Below are 13,344 nucleotides of genomic sequence, written 5' to 3'. Positions count from 1 at the left end.
AAAAAAAAAAAAAAAAGAATCACTGGGGAGTGTGGGCTTAAGAATCATGGCTGCGGAGTGTGTGTGTGTGTGTGTGTGTGTGTGTGCGCATGTGTATGTGTGTGTGCATGCCCGAGGGGAGAATGCAGGAGAAGGGATTGCAGCATGGCTATCCTCATGGGGGAGAATTTGTCGCTTTTCCTCTCTGTCTCCAGTGAGTGCACACACCCTATGACACCCCCCCTCCCCCCAAAAAAAAGGTCAGTAAAAATTCACAAAGTGGGTAAATGTTCTTGGGTTTATGTATGTCCCTAATATAAAACGTGTGCGTGTGTGTTTTCATTTTATTCTAATAAGAAGAACCTACTCTCTCATCTTTGCTGGGATAAGTTTTTCCTTGATAGCATTTGCTTGAAGTTATTTCTTGCCTTAGAATAGCTCCAAGGACTTCAACCAGGCAGTGACATAAATGAGTAACAAAGACGCCAATGTTAAGTGCATTCATTACGATTTCATTCCTTATTCATGTATTCAGTGTATCTGTTTATGCTTGGTCAGTTCAGTGCCAAGCACTGGGCCAGGTGCTGTACCAGGAAAGCATGGTCCCGGCCTCGCATAGCTCAGAGCCTACAGGACAAGACAGACAGATGACAGGCAGCAGCCAGCGGGAGCATGTCCCAGGAAGTTAGGTAGTAGGAACATTGGACAGCAAGCAGGCTAGATGGTGAGCTGGCATGGCAGAAAATTGGCAAACTAAAGTTTTCCGTTGTGAGATGGCATTGGAGCACATAAACACAATGCTGTCAAAGAGAATTGTGGGAGGACAGGGATCTGTCAGCTAAGAGAAGTCATGCAGGAGGAGCGATGCGTGCGTGGAAACCTCAGGAATGAAAGGCTTCAGCATGGGCGAACTGGTATACTCACAGTCTTAACTCAAGAAATGTGGCCCTTGGGGCCAGCAGGTGGCAGAGTGGTCAAGGTGCTGGACTCCCACATGGCCAACAGCAGTTTGAGTCCCAGACCCAGCAGCTTGAAAAGCACACAAGGAGCATGCGCATGCACGCTTAGAATCTCAAAAGGAAATGGAGGAGAAGGGATTACAGAGTGACCAACCTCCCTGCCTACCCCCAGGGAATGATTTCTCACTTTCCCTCTCATTGTCTCTCTCTCTGGTAAGTACACATACCCTATGGCAAAAAACTTTCTTTTTTTTCTTTTTTTTGGAGAGGTTTTTGCTATAGGGTGCATGCGCTTGCCAGAAAGACAGATTGAGACAGAGAGACAGAAAGCGAGAAATCACCTCATGGGGGGATGGCCACGCTGCAATCCCTTCTCCATTCTCCTCTTGGGATCTTGGGCACACACGCACATATGCCTGGTTTGAGTTTAAGCCACTGGGTCTGGGACTTGAACCGCAGTCAACTACATGAGAGTCCAGCGACACAGCCATTATGCTAACTGCTGATCCCATTTTTTTAAGAAAGAAGAGAGAGAGAGAGGAAGGAAGGAAGGAAGGAAGGAAGGAAGGAAGGAAGGAAGGAAGGAAGGAAGGAAGGAAGGAAAAAAAAGAAAGAAAGAAATGTGGCCCTTTATCCCAGCGCTCCCATTGGCTGTGTCATTACCTGCACCGAGACCATGGCGTGGGTGGTCTGGCCTGGCTCACTGAGATCCTCATCTCACCCTTCTCAGTGGCAAGCACGTCGTTCTAGCTTATGTTCAGATCTTATTGAAGCATTGTGATTGTTTCTGCAAGGGAGCCATAAGCATGAGGGTTATTGTTGTGAGGGGTTTTCTTAATAAGAAATTCTTCATTTTGCCAGACTACAAGATGTTTAGCAACAATTTTTTTTTTGCGTCTAAGCTGTTGTGGAGTTATAGGAGTGCAAAAAAAAAGCAACTGGTAAATATTTATTTGCTTTTGCACTTGTAAACATTAAAATTCATCTAAAGCTGAGATCTCGTATGTTAAGATACAACTTAGAATAAATTTTCATGTTTTGAATTACGTTCCCCTTAAAGCTGGTATGAACTAATTTTTTGAAGGCGGGGTCTCCTGTGAGTGTTGCTCAGTTTTGTTATGGTTTTAGCCTTCTGTGGGATTGAGTGAAGGAAATATGGGGCCACTTGTGAAGCTATCCTTATATGCATGGTTATATTCCCTCTAGGAATTGCTCTGAAAATGCTAGATTTCTTGCATTTGAAGCTATTGAAAAAATTTTTATGGAGTGCCCACTGTATACCAGACAGTGAACTGAGTATTGGGAATACAAAGTAGAACAGACTTCTCTTCTCCTGGAGTTTACATTCTAGTGCGGGAGTTTGAGAATATTCCAGTAAACAACTGCATAGAGAGCGTTCATCATACAGATGGGGAGAGGGACAGCATTGCTGCATGGTCACAGATGGCATTTGAGCAGAGACCCAGTGGTGAGAAGGAGCAAGCTATGTAAGATCCACAGAAGAGCCTCAAGCCTGCAAGCCAAGAGACCCAGAAGTAACGATGAATTAGGATTGGTTGAGGAGCCATCAGAAGGCCTATGTGGTCAGATCCTATAGTGAGAAGTAAAGAATGACTTCAAAGACTGGAAGAGCTCAGATAAGGAAGGGGGCCATCGACCATACTGAGGACCTGAATTTCCCTAAAATGAGAAACCAGTTGTATATTTCGGCTGAGGAGTTACTCATCTGGTTATCTTTTCTAAAAGATCCCTTGGGACTCTTCATGGAGATTACATATGGGAAGAAAAAGTGGGCCCAGTAGGGGGCACTTGGAATAGTTATTTGGAATAGTGTGTTTTCTCCTAAGGCAGGTGGTGAACTTGGAAACTTGAGTGGATCAGCCTCTGTCCCAACAGTTCTGGCAAAGTAGTGTTCTCAACCTGTTCCTCCTAAACATTTCTTTGACCACACTCTTGAGAAATATAGCTGCTAAGAACCTTGACTGGCTATATTTACAGCTGGAGAGACCAGAGATGGGTAGAGACCAGGTATGTGGAAATGAGTTTTTAACCACTGGAGTCAGATCCCAGATTTTAGGCATAGGGAGAAGCAGCAGAGGGTGAACCTTGGGCTCCAGGGCTGGAATGGGGGTCTTCAGGTATCTGAGAGTGTCCACAGTCTTGGCAGAGTGGCTCTGGAGGTCAGGCCAACCCAGTGGGCTCTGTGGCTGTTCACTGGGGGTTCTCAGGTGACTCCTTGCTCAGTGTCCTCATCTGTAAGGGGCAGATCATGATGGCCCTTAGTGCAGAAGGTGGTGTAGACAGAGTCACCGCTTGTCCTTGACGAAGGAGGAGTAAGCATCTGCTTCCTCTAGCCTGGTGTTTATGTTTCTTAATGAAATCATCTTCACTTGAATGTTAGTGTTTTAAAGATTTTGTATGTACAATTGTTTAGATGTGTTCTAAATTTCTTTTTTTCTTTACATTAAGTAAAAACAATTATTCGAATCATTATTCTCTTTGAAAAAAAGTGATCATGTATAAAGTTACAACTTTTTTTTTTTTTTTGAGAGATTTTTGCTACAGGGCGCATGCGTTCGCCAGGCAGAGACAGAGAGACAGAAAGCGAGAAATCACCCCCCAGGGGGGATGGCCATGCTGCATTCCCTTCTCCTCCATTCTCCTCTTGCGATCTTGGGCACACACGCTCATGCGCCCGGCACGAGTTTTAAGCTACCAGGTCCGGGACTCAAACTATGGTCAACTATATGGGAGTCCAGTGACATAGCCATTATGCTAACTGCTGGCCCCACAACTGTTATATTTTTACAAGAATCTCCATAAAGCTAATTTAAATTCCTTTGATGTTTGGTAACAATTTTTTAAGTTCTTTGAGTAGTAACTTTAGTATTAAATCCCAGAGAAGGAGAAAAGGGGACTTCTGTAGAAGTAGTAGCAAACTGAGACACCTATGGAGATCACACAGGTGGTATGAAGGAAGAGAAGAAAGAACCAGGTGTTGTACATTATGGAGGGGTGAGGACTGCAGCTAGCGAAACACATACTCTTTCTAAAGGATGTGGACCACGCTCAGCTCCTACTGAGTACAAGCGACTTCCCACTGAGTCAGAAGTCCCGGTTTTGTACAGAATTCCTCAATGTTTAAAATGAATTCAAATTTTTAGAGCAAATGTTTGTTAGAATGTGCCAAAGTAAACACATCCCTGGGCCAGCTAGGAGCGACAAGACACCTGTCCTCTACATAGCGTTGGTCACTGCAGCTTCGTCTGCCCCAGACGCCTCTCAGGATCGGAGGCCTGTACGGTCACTCCCTCCCGCCCAACCTATCCCTAGCATCTACTCAGTGCAAAGCCCTCGGTGGGATATATGCTACGTGGAAACCCAGCTTGCGGCCCCTCCCGCAGAAGCCACAGGCCAAACTTGTGGGTAGACCCAGGAACCTGTTGATGCAATGAAGTGTTCTTGGGCCAGTGTGTGGTTGAGCACGCTCTAGCAAAAGCACGTCAGAGGAGGTAGAACTCTGCACACTCATTTCATGCTGGGGTCTCCGGTTTTGTTTCCTTAGGGGAAGTTTTTCCCGGCCAGCCTTGAACAGGTACTGAAGGGATGGTCCCGTTCAGGGCTCAGCCAACTAGAACTTACATGCCAAATCCAGCCCATGGCTGGCCTTTGCATGGCCATGAGCTAGGGATGGACAGAGCTGGACAGAGACTGGGCTGCTGTTGCGCTTTAAGCCAGAGTGGAGGGTACTGAGTTCCAATCACCCATTAATTTGAGCAAATCCTGAGATGCCTTTTGGAACTCTCAAGCTCTAAAAAAAGATTTTTTTTAATAATACACCCTACCTTGTGACCTTAGATTATGTCAATCCTAACATCGTCACTAGTTAACATGCTGGCTGTAGTAAAGACCGGCTGCCTATGCCACTTCCCTCCCCTCCAGCACTCCCAGGAGGGCTGTGCTGTCGTGGTTGCTGTCACACCACGGAGGAAACTGAGGCTCAGGAGGGTAAGTAATGAGCCCACGGCCACTCAGTACACACGACAGGCCCCAGCATGAACTCTGACTTCATGTCCTGGGAAGGCCACCCTGAATGGTGCTGCCCTGCTCCCGGCTTTGGCCCTGGTTCCCAGAGTGAGCAATCACAAGATGACTTCAGATGAAAGATGAACTATTAGGGGAATGTTTTAATGTTTGCTTTTAAAGAAAGACCTGTTTTCATTTATGGCAGAGGTTCTCAGCCAGGGGTGATATGTCCCTACCCCAAGGACATTGGCAGTTATCTGGAAACATTTTTGGTTGTCATGACAGGGTAGGGTTGGCATTGTGGGGACAGAGGCCAGGGAGGCTGCTAAACATCCCAGCATGCGCAGACAGGCTCCAAGCAAAGAACCGCCCCGTCAGATGTCAGCAAAACCTGGATGTATATTACTAATACAAAGGGTTTTTTTTGAAGAAGAAGTTTACTGGAGGCAAAAAAAATATATGGTTAATTTAAACACACAAAAAAATAAGTGACAGTAGAGGTCCACGAGGACAGGGCTAAGATCCTGAATGGAACGAAAGCTCTCTGGAGGCGGAGAATAACCCAGCAAGCTGTCTTTCCATGGACTTCATCAGGCATTGGCACGAATATCAGAAGTAGTTTCAGCCAAGGCCAGCTTTGTCGTCACGTTCCTTTTCAGAGACAGGTTTTCATTGTAATAGTTCATCAGAAAAGTCATCTTATTTCTGTTTCTCTGTGCAAAAATGAGTCATGACTTCCCCAACAGCCCACTAATTCTGCCTGCCTTGGCTTTAGGCTGTCTTCCTCCTAGACACGATGGTAGAAACCAGCGTGAAGGGGTTATTTTTCTGCCAGTATGGTTTGGTTTCCTCCTAGAACGTCTCTATGCCCCACTGAGTGATCCTTGAACTAGGACAGATTGTCGATCTCTTGGTGCCGAAAACCAGACCCCACCGAGGACACAGCAGGTTTGAGAGAGATTGGACTAAGCATTCAGGCTGTAGGAGAGGCCTACCTGATAGAAGATAATACAGCCATGGGTGCTTAAGAACGGGGATTCGTTCTGAGCAGTGCCCAGTGGGACGGATCTGTCATGGCGCAAGCATAACCGAGTGCACTTACACGGACCTGCATGGTATCCCCTGCTCCCACCTAGGCTGTGTAGTATAGTGTAGCCTACCACTCCTGCCTGACCACGGGCGCATATATAGTCTTCTGTCAGCCGAGACGTCCCTGTGCAGAGCACAGCCATACTTACATGGCCCCTGTCCCTGACCGATCTCAAAGCCATCGTCCAGTGCAACCGAGTGTCTGTGGTAGCAGTCTCGCAGGTTAGGACCGGTGAATATACAGGGTTTGGGATTAAATTAGGATTTACCAAATGCCTGCAGTTTTCTAACACATCAATGATAGAGAGATAATGGACTATTCTTTGTCTGAGTCGGGGAAGTTAGTTCTGCCTGAAAGCAGTAAGGATAAGGAAGCGCTCCTGCACAGAACTCAGGCAGCGATATTCTACAGGAGACCACATGCATTCGGCACTGATGAACGATCCTTTCTTCCCAGCAGTGGTTTAGATAGTGTTCAGAGGCCCAGGGAAATAAAGGTAAATGTTATGGCCCTGTCAAAAAGCAGCCACCTTATCACTTTCTACCTGTTAAGAGGGCTACTATTTTAAAAAAGAAAAAAAAAAAAAAAGAAAAGGAGGATTGGCAAAAATCGTGTTCTGCTAGTAGGAATGTAAAATGGTGTAGTTCCAGGCACAGTGGTTAAGGTGCTGGACTCCCACATGGCCAAATGTGGTTTGAGTCCAGTACTTGGCGCCCTGAAAATCACACTGGGCGCATGTGCAGGCATGCCCAAAATCCCAAGAGGAGAATTAAGGAGAAGGGATTGTGGCATGACCATCCCCCCCCCCAGGAGGTGATTTCTCATTTCCCCTCTGTCTGTCTGTCTCTCTTCAGTGAGGGCATGCACCCTATGGTAAAAACCTTTTTTTTTTTTTTTAAAGTATATCTCCTGAAAAAACAATACAGCAATTTCTCAAAAAAATTGAAAATGCTATGACCTAGCAATTTCACTTCTGGCTCTATACCCGAAAGGATTGAAAACAGGATCTCAGAAAACAGGATCTATTTGCACACTAAGGTCAGAGCGGTGTTATTTGCAATAACCAAGAGGTGAAAGCAGCCCAACTGTCCATGAATGAATGGATAAACAAAATATAGTATATACCTGCAATGTGGTATTATTCAGCCTTTAAAAGGAAATGGCTTCTGACACGTGCCACAGCACAGATGAACCGTAAGGACACGGGAAATGAAATGAGCCAGTTAACAGAAAGATAAATACGGTATGCTTCTGTCCATATGAGACACTCAGCCTAGTCACACTGAAGGAAACCAAGTGGGATGGTGGTTGCCAGGGCTGGGAGACGGGAGAAATGAGCCGTGGTATAACGGGTATGGCATTTCGGTTTTGCAAGGTGAAAAAGTTCTGGAGATCCGTTGCAAAACAATGTGCATATCCTTAGCACTGCACACTTAAACACGGTTCAGATGGCAGATTTGTGTTTTTGACCACAACTTACAAGAAAAAAGCAGCCCCCTTAATTCACAGATATGGGTGGGTTTTAATGGATGGTGTCACTCAGAACAAATAGACGTTGCCCGCAGTGGAAACAGATTATAAATGTATGAGTTTGCAGACTGTCCTTCTCTTCATCTTTCTTGCAAATGAAAGGCTCTCGCTTTTCCTGACTCCTGATGGTGGCCTCTCAGCTCCAAGCTAGTTTCGGTCTTGACGACATAGAGGTTCTTGTCCCGTCACACGAGTTGAGCCCTGACTGCAGGGTAGGAAGCGTTTCAGATGAGTCCATCTGATGTCTCGCTGCCGGTAACATTTATAGTACATTGTACTCCGTTTTTATTTGCTTCTACTGGGATGAGAGCCAAGCCAGTAAAAGGCAAACAGCATTAATTCAGTGATGACATATGCCACTGAAAACTGTTTTTCTTTTCTTTTTTTTAATTTTTTTTTTTCTAAACGCAGAATGGAGGCACTTTACTCAGATTCTGCTGGGTGCTGAAATTAAAACTGGGAAGAGGACAGGCAGGGGGAGGTTGTTCATGCTTACCTCCCTCCTGCATCTGCTCAGAGAGGGTTAGTTAGCATTTTGCTCCAACTCGCATTTGGAAGGCATTTCCAGAGCAGGCTCTTTCTCTGAGTGAGGCCCTGGCTGGCCTCCCATCTTTGGACCCTCCCATCCCCCCAGAAGCCGTTCATCTGCACATCGCAGCCATAGGGCAAGTGGTGGGTTTCAGCTGCTGACCCTTCTTTTCACCCTCTACACACAGATCAGCAAGATGCAGCTCTGGAAGGAGTATGAAGAAGGTTAAATTTGTTGAGGAAAATGGACCACGTTGTATAGACAGAGCAATAGCATGGATCATTTCTCACTAGCCGAAAAATTAATCTCTTCAAAAATGAATTGGGGGGACCAGCAGTTAGCATAATGACTATGTCGCTGGACTCCCACGTAGTTGACCATGGTTTGAATCCCAGACCCGGTGGCTTAAACTCATGCCAGGCGCGTGCGCGTGCGTGCCCAAGATCCCGAGAGGAGAATGGAGGAGAAGGGATTGCAGCATGGCCATCCCCCCTGAGGGGAAGTGATTTCTTGCTTTCTGTCTCTCTGTCTGTCTGGAGAACGCACACGCCCTATAGCAAAAACCTCTAAAAAAATAAATAAATAAATAAAAAGGAATTGGGGAAAGCTGTTTTGTATACAAACAGCCTCTTCTCTTGAGCCAGGTCAATGATAGCAGGATCATGGTCAGGGGTTATTCAGCCATGGTTTTTGTTTGTTTTTTGTTTTTGTTTTTGCCATAGGCCACATGCCTTTGCTAGAGAGAGAGGGAGAGAGAGAGAGAGAATGAGAAATCACTCTCAGAGAATGGCAATCCCTTCTCCATTCTTCTCTTGGGATTCTGGGCACACACACACACACCTGGCATGATTTTTCAAGCTACAAGGGCTGGGACTTGAACTGTAGTCAGCCATATGGAAGTCTAGTGCCTTAACTACCACGCCACCTGCTGGCCCCTCAACCATGATTTTTACTTCTGATCTTTTTTTTTTTTTTTTTTTTAACACATAAAACTTAATTATGGAAACTAAGGAGGACTGTATCAAGCTCTGTGCTTCTTTAAAATCTAAAATTTCAGGCAAAACTCAACCCCACTGCATCAATATGTACATTAATAATTCCCCAACTGAATCTTCTCTATTTCTTTTTTTTTTTCTTTTTTTACTTTCGATTGCTTTATTGAAAAAGAGTGAGGTGTGAACAGGGGTGATAAATGCCTTATAAACAAGCAAAAGTAAAAAAAAAAATACGCTAGAACCAACTCACTCATTACCATCATCTTCATCTTCCTCATCTTCCTCCTCCTTTTTTCTTACTCTATTCAGTCTTGACAACTTCCTTTGTTGTATCAGGCTTTCCTTTAGCTCAGTATGCAGCAATGTCCTTTTCTTTTTTTTTCTTCACCTCAGCAACCTTTTCATGAGGCTGTTTACAATCTGCTGCAGTGTTACTCCACACCTCTTCCAGTTTCTTTATTTTTAACAGACAGAGATTTTTGCTATACAGCACTGTGCGCTTGCTGGAGAGACAGAGAGAAACAGAAAGGCAGACCTCCAGGAGCAATGGCCATGCCACGATCACTTCTCCATTCTCCTCTTGGGATGCAGACACATGTGCCTGGTGTGAGTTTAAGCCACCAGATCCCAGACTTAAACCTTGGTCAACTAGGTGGGAGTGCAGCGATGAAACCATGTTGCCATTTGCTGGTCCCATCTACTCATTTATTTTCAATGTTGCCATTGGATAAGCCAGGAGTGAAATTCAGAAGAGAATAAGTAAAAGGGTGAAGAAGGCTCTTGGGTACTCTGGGGTCTTTGAACTTCTTTTTTTTGTTTCCCCTTTAGGAGGATATAGGTTTTCATTTGTCTTTCGTATTGGACCTTGTCTGCCTTTACTATATCTTCACATTTTCCTTCTCCTTAGCAGACTTGGTGTTCCACTTCTCTGAGCACTTCTTTCTTTAAATTTTTATTTATTTTATTTTATGTATTTTACATTCTTTCACTGAACATCACCACAGCAGACAAAATGCAATTTTCTAGCCAGAATACACTGCAAAGTGGCTTAATCGTACATGTTATCATCAACCAATAATTTTCCATTTCTTGTTTCTTGTAAGTATATATCCCCCCGTCCCATTTCTCACCCTCTGCCATTTCCCATCCTCCTCACACCCTGTCTCTGGTATCTGCAGTTGCTTTCCATTCCTTTATTCTTTCCCACATTTCATTGATTCACAAAATATCTTAATTAGTCTAAATACATCCAATACTAAGTTCAACTGATATATTCATATCTGTGAACGAAAGTTGACTTTAGGCATGAAACATTATGGGTAGGATGAATATACTATAAAGTACCACCTAGCTGAGACTATATAGTTGGCTGTGGTCATTAAATAGGTATTTTTTAATTATAGTTTTTAATTTCAAGAAGGCAGTTTTAGCTTTAATACATCAAAATCAAAAAATGTTAAGAGAACTTTGCTTAATACTTAAAGCCAGGAAACAGGTTAGCATTCTGTTCAAATAGTAGTCCACAACTCAAGAGAAGACAAAAATCCGTAACTCCGAAAAACAAAGCATAGAAGATCAGTAACGTTTTAGTGAAAAGTTAGAAAATTCTATTTTGCTGGTTCAAACTCATGTATTTTATCTTCTGTTGTGATCCGATCTTTCCATTTAAATTCTGGAAGATAATGTTTAACTCTGGACTTGTCCTACCATTAAGCTGGCCATTTTCTTAGTTGTTTTAGAATTCCTATTTCTGTGTGTCTGACTTTAGTTTTCCTGGGGTAGCACTCCCTTCAGAACTTCTTGGAGAACCAGTCAGGTGTTAGTAAATTCTTTCAGCTTTTGTTTATCTGAGAACGTTTTTTTCTTCTCTTCCCATATGAAGGATTATCTTGGTGGATATAGTATTCTTGGTTGAAATTGTTTTTCACTTAACACTTTGAATATATTTTCCCATTCTTTCCTTGCTTGCATTGTTTCCGATAAGAGGTTTGCTGTTAGCCTGATGGGATATCCTTTGTAGGTAATTTGACGTTTCTCTTTTCCCAATTGTAATATTTTGTCTGTCTGTGATTTTGGTTATTCTGGCTATAATGTGTCTTAGAGAAGATTGTCTTGGGTTGATCCTATTTGGGGTCCTCTGTATTTCTTGGGTCTGGATCTTTGAATGCCTCTCTAGGTTTGGAGAGTTTTCTTGCAGGATTTCATGAAATAGATTATCAGTGCCCTTATTCGTCTCTTCACCTTCTGGGATACCGATTATCCAGATATTTGGACATTTAATGATGTCTAGTATTTCTCATATATTATTCTCAGCATATATTTTCATGTATCTTCTCAGTGTTTGTGGTGGATTTTAGTAGTCCAGCAGTTCTGCCTTCTACATCTGAGATTCGATTTCCTGTATGATCTATTCTGCTTTTAATACTTTCAGAGGAAGTTTTGACTTCCTGTATTACAGCCTTCTTCGCCAACAGTTCCATTTGATTCTTTTTTACAGTGTGTATTTCCTCTTTCAGTCCTCGCAAGTACTTCCTCAACTCCTGGAACTCACTGGCTTTTTTCTTCTGCTGTTCATTGTCTCCTCTTCCATCTCTGTTAGCTTAGACATTATGAATGATCTGAATTCCTTATCAGACATTTCCATGAATTCCATTGAACTGTGTGTGGATGAAGAGGAGTTATTCTTTTCCCTTGGGGGAGAGGCATTTTCTTGATTTCTCATATGTCTTGTGTCTCTGTGTTGATTTCTAGTCTTCAAATGGGTTATTTATTTCTTCCTAATTTCTAGAAGTTCAATCTGAGCATCAGAGGAGCACAGGAGGAGATCATCTGAAAACTCTTTGGTGGTCTGCTTTTCTCCCTTAGTGTCATAGATCCAGTGGGAATTGAGGAATATGAGGACCCTAATAGTATTTGGATGCTTGACCTTTTTCATTTAGACCTGTCTAGACACTCAGTGCATGGAGGTTGAACAGCCAAGTGATGAGGTAAAAAAAAAAAAAAAGCAAAAGATAAGAAAAAAGAGCAAAAGGATAAAGCAAACAAAAAAATTATTTCTTTGTTGATTTTAAAAACAAAAAATGAAAGCCATGCAGCGCACTTGCACTAGACCTCAGCTCTCATGGTGGACTCAGTCTTCTTCTGGCCTGCCCTTTATGCTTTTTCTGCATAGGAGGGGGAAAGGAGAGGGTATTACCAAAATAAAGGAGGATTTCAGAGCCAAGAAAATACTTTACCTTAAAAAATTGAAAAAAGAAAAATGTTTTAAATGAAAAGAGAGACGGATACACAAAGAAAAGGACAGAGGGGGCTCTACCAGGGAGACTTCTCAACAGAACGTCTTCATTGCTCTTATCCCTGAAAGCACTAGATCTCAGCCCTCATGGCCTGCTTGTGATCTTTTTAAAAGACACAAGTTTGGGACCAGCAGCTAGCGTAATGGCTATGTCACTGGACTCCCACGTAGTCGACCGCGTTTCGCATCCTGGACCCGGTGGCTTAAAACACCGGCGTGTGTGCATGCGTGCCCAAGATCCCAAGAGGAGAATGGAGGAGAAGGGATTGTGGCATGGCCATCCCCCCTGGGTGGTGATTTCTCGCTTTCTGTCTCTCTGTCTCTCTCTGTCTGTCTGGCGAGCACACGCGCCCTATAGCGGAAACCTCTCTTAAAAAAAAAAGACACAAGTTTGTGTTGTTCTGCTGACTCATTGGATTAGAATGCCATCCTGTAAGCTGAGTTAGGCTGGGTAGAGTAAGCTGGCAAGAGGAGTCTAGGAGTGAGGAAAGCAGGTCTAGGGTGTGACATTAGGGAGTAGTGAGGACTGTGGCAAACCTCCTTGTCTGGAGGGAATATGCTGCTCGGTTCTAGATGATGAGCAGCATGTGGAAACTCAGGCTATTGTTAGCAACCTTGAACATTTCCAGTAGAAGCATCCATGGCTGGTTTTTATGTGAACTCTTCTGGTTATTCAATGTTGAACGCTAACTCACAATTAAAAATAATTACTGGGGAAGGGATGCTACACCAAACACAGCTGTGTGTTGCTAGTTCACAGCCTGTGGCAGGTGGGAATCAAAGGGCTAGACTTGCGGGAAAACCCGTATCATCTGGATGAACCAGAGATGGAGGAGGTGAGAGGGACCTGCCTTAACCCAGAGGTCATGTTCTAACCTTGCGGTCAGGATTTGGGCATCGAGGTGAGACGCAAACCCTTTAGTAACTGGCCAGCCCAGTTC

General features: G+C 43.9%; 1 protein-coding gene across 1 annotated transcript in view; it reads left to right on the top strand.

Annotated features, from left to right (window-relative positions):
- PTPRG (protein tyrosine phosphatase receptor type G) overlaps positions 1-13,344 on the top strand; it is a gene marked incomplete in the record, with an annotated part of 820,292 nt that overhangs the window by 711,812 nt on the left and 95,136 nt on the right.

This window comes from Tupaia chinensis, unplaced genomic scaffold, assembly GCF_000334495.1.
Source record: "Tupaia chinensis unplaced genomic scaffold, TupChi_1.0 Scaffold000569_1, whole genome shotgun sequence".
Classification (NCBI taxonomy): Eukaryota; Metazoa; Chordata; class Mammalia; order Scandentia; family Tupaiidae; genus Tupaia; species Tupaia belangeri.
The sequence above is the reverse complement of the archived record's forward strand: the minus strand, read 5'-3'. Positions and strand labels throughout refer to the sequence as shown.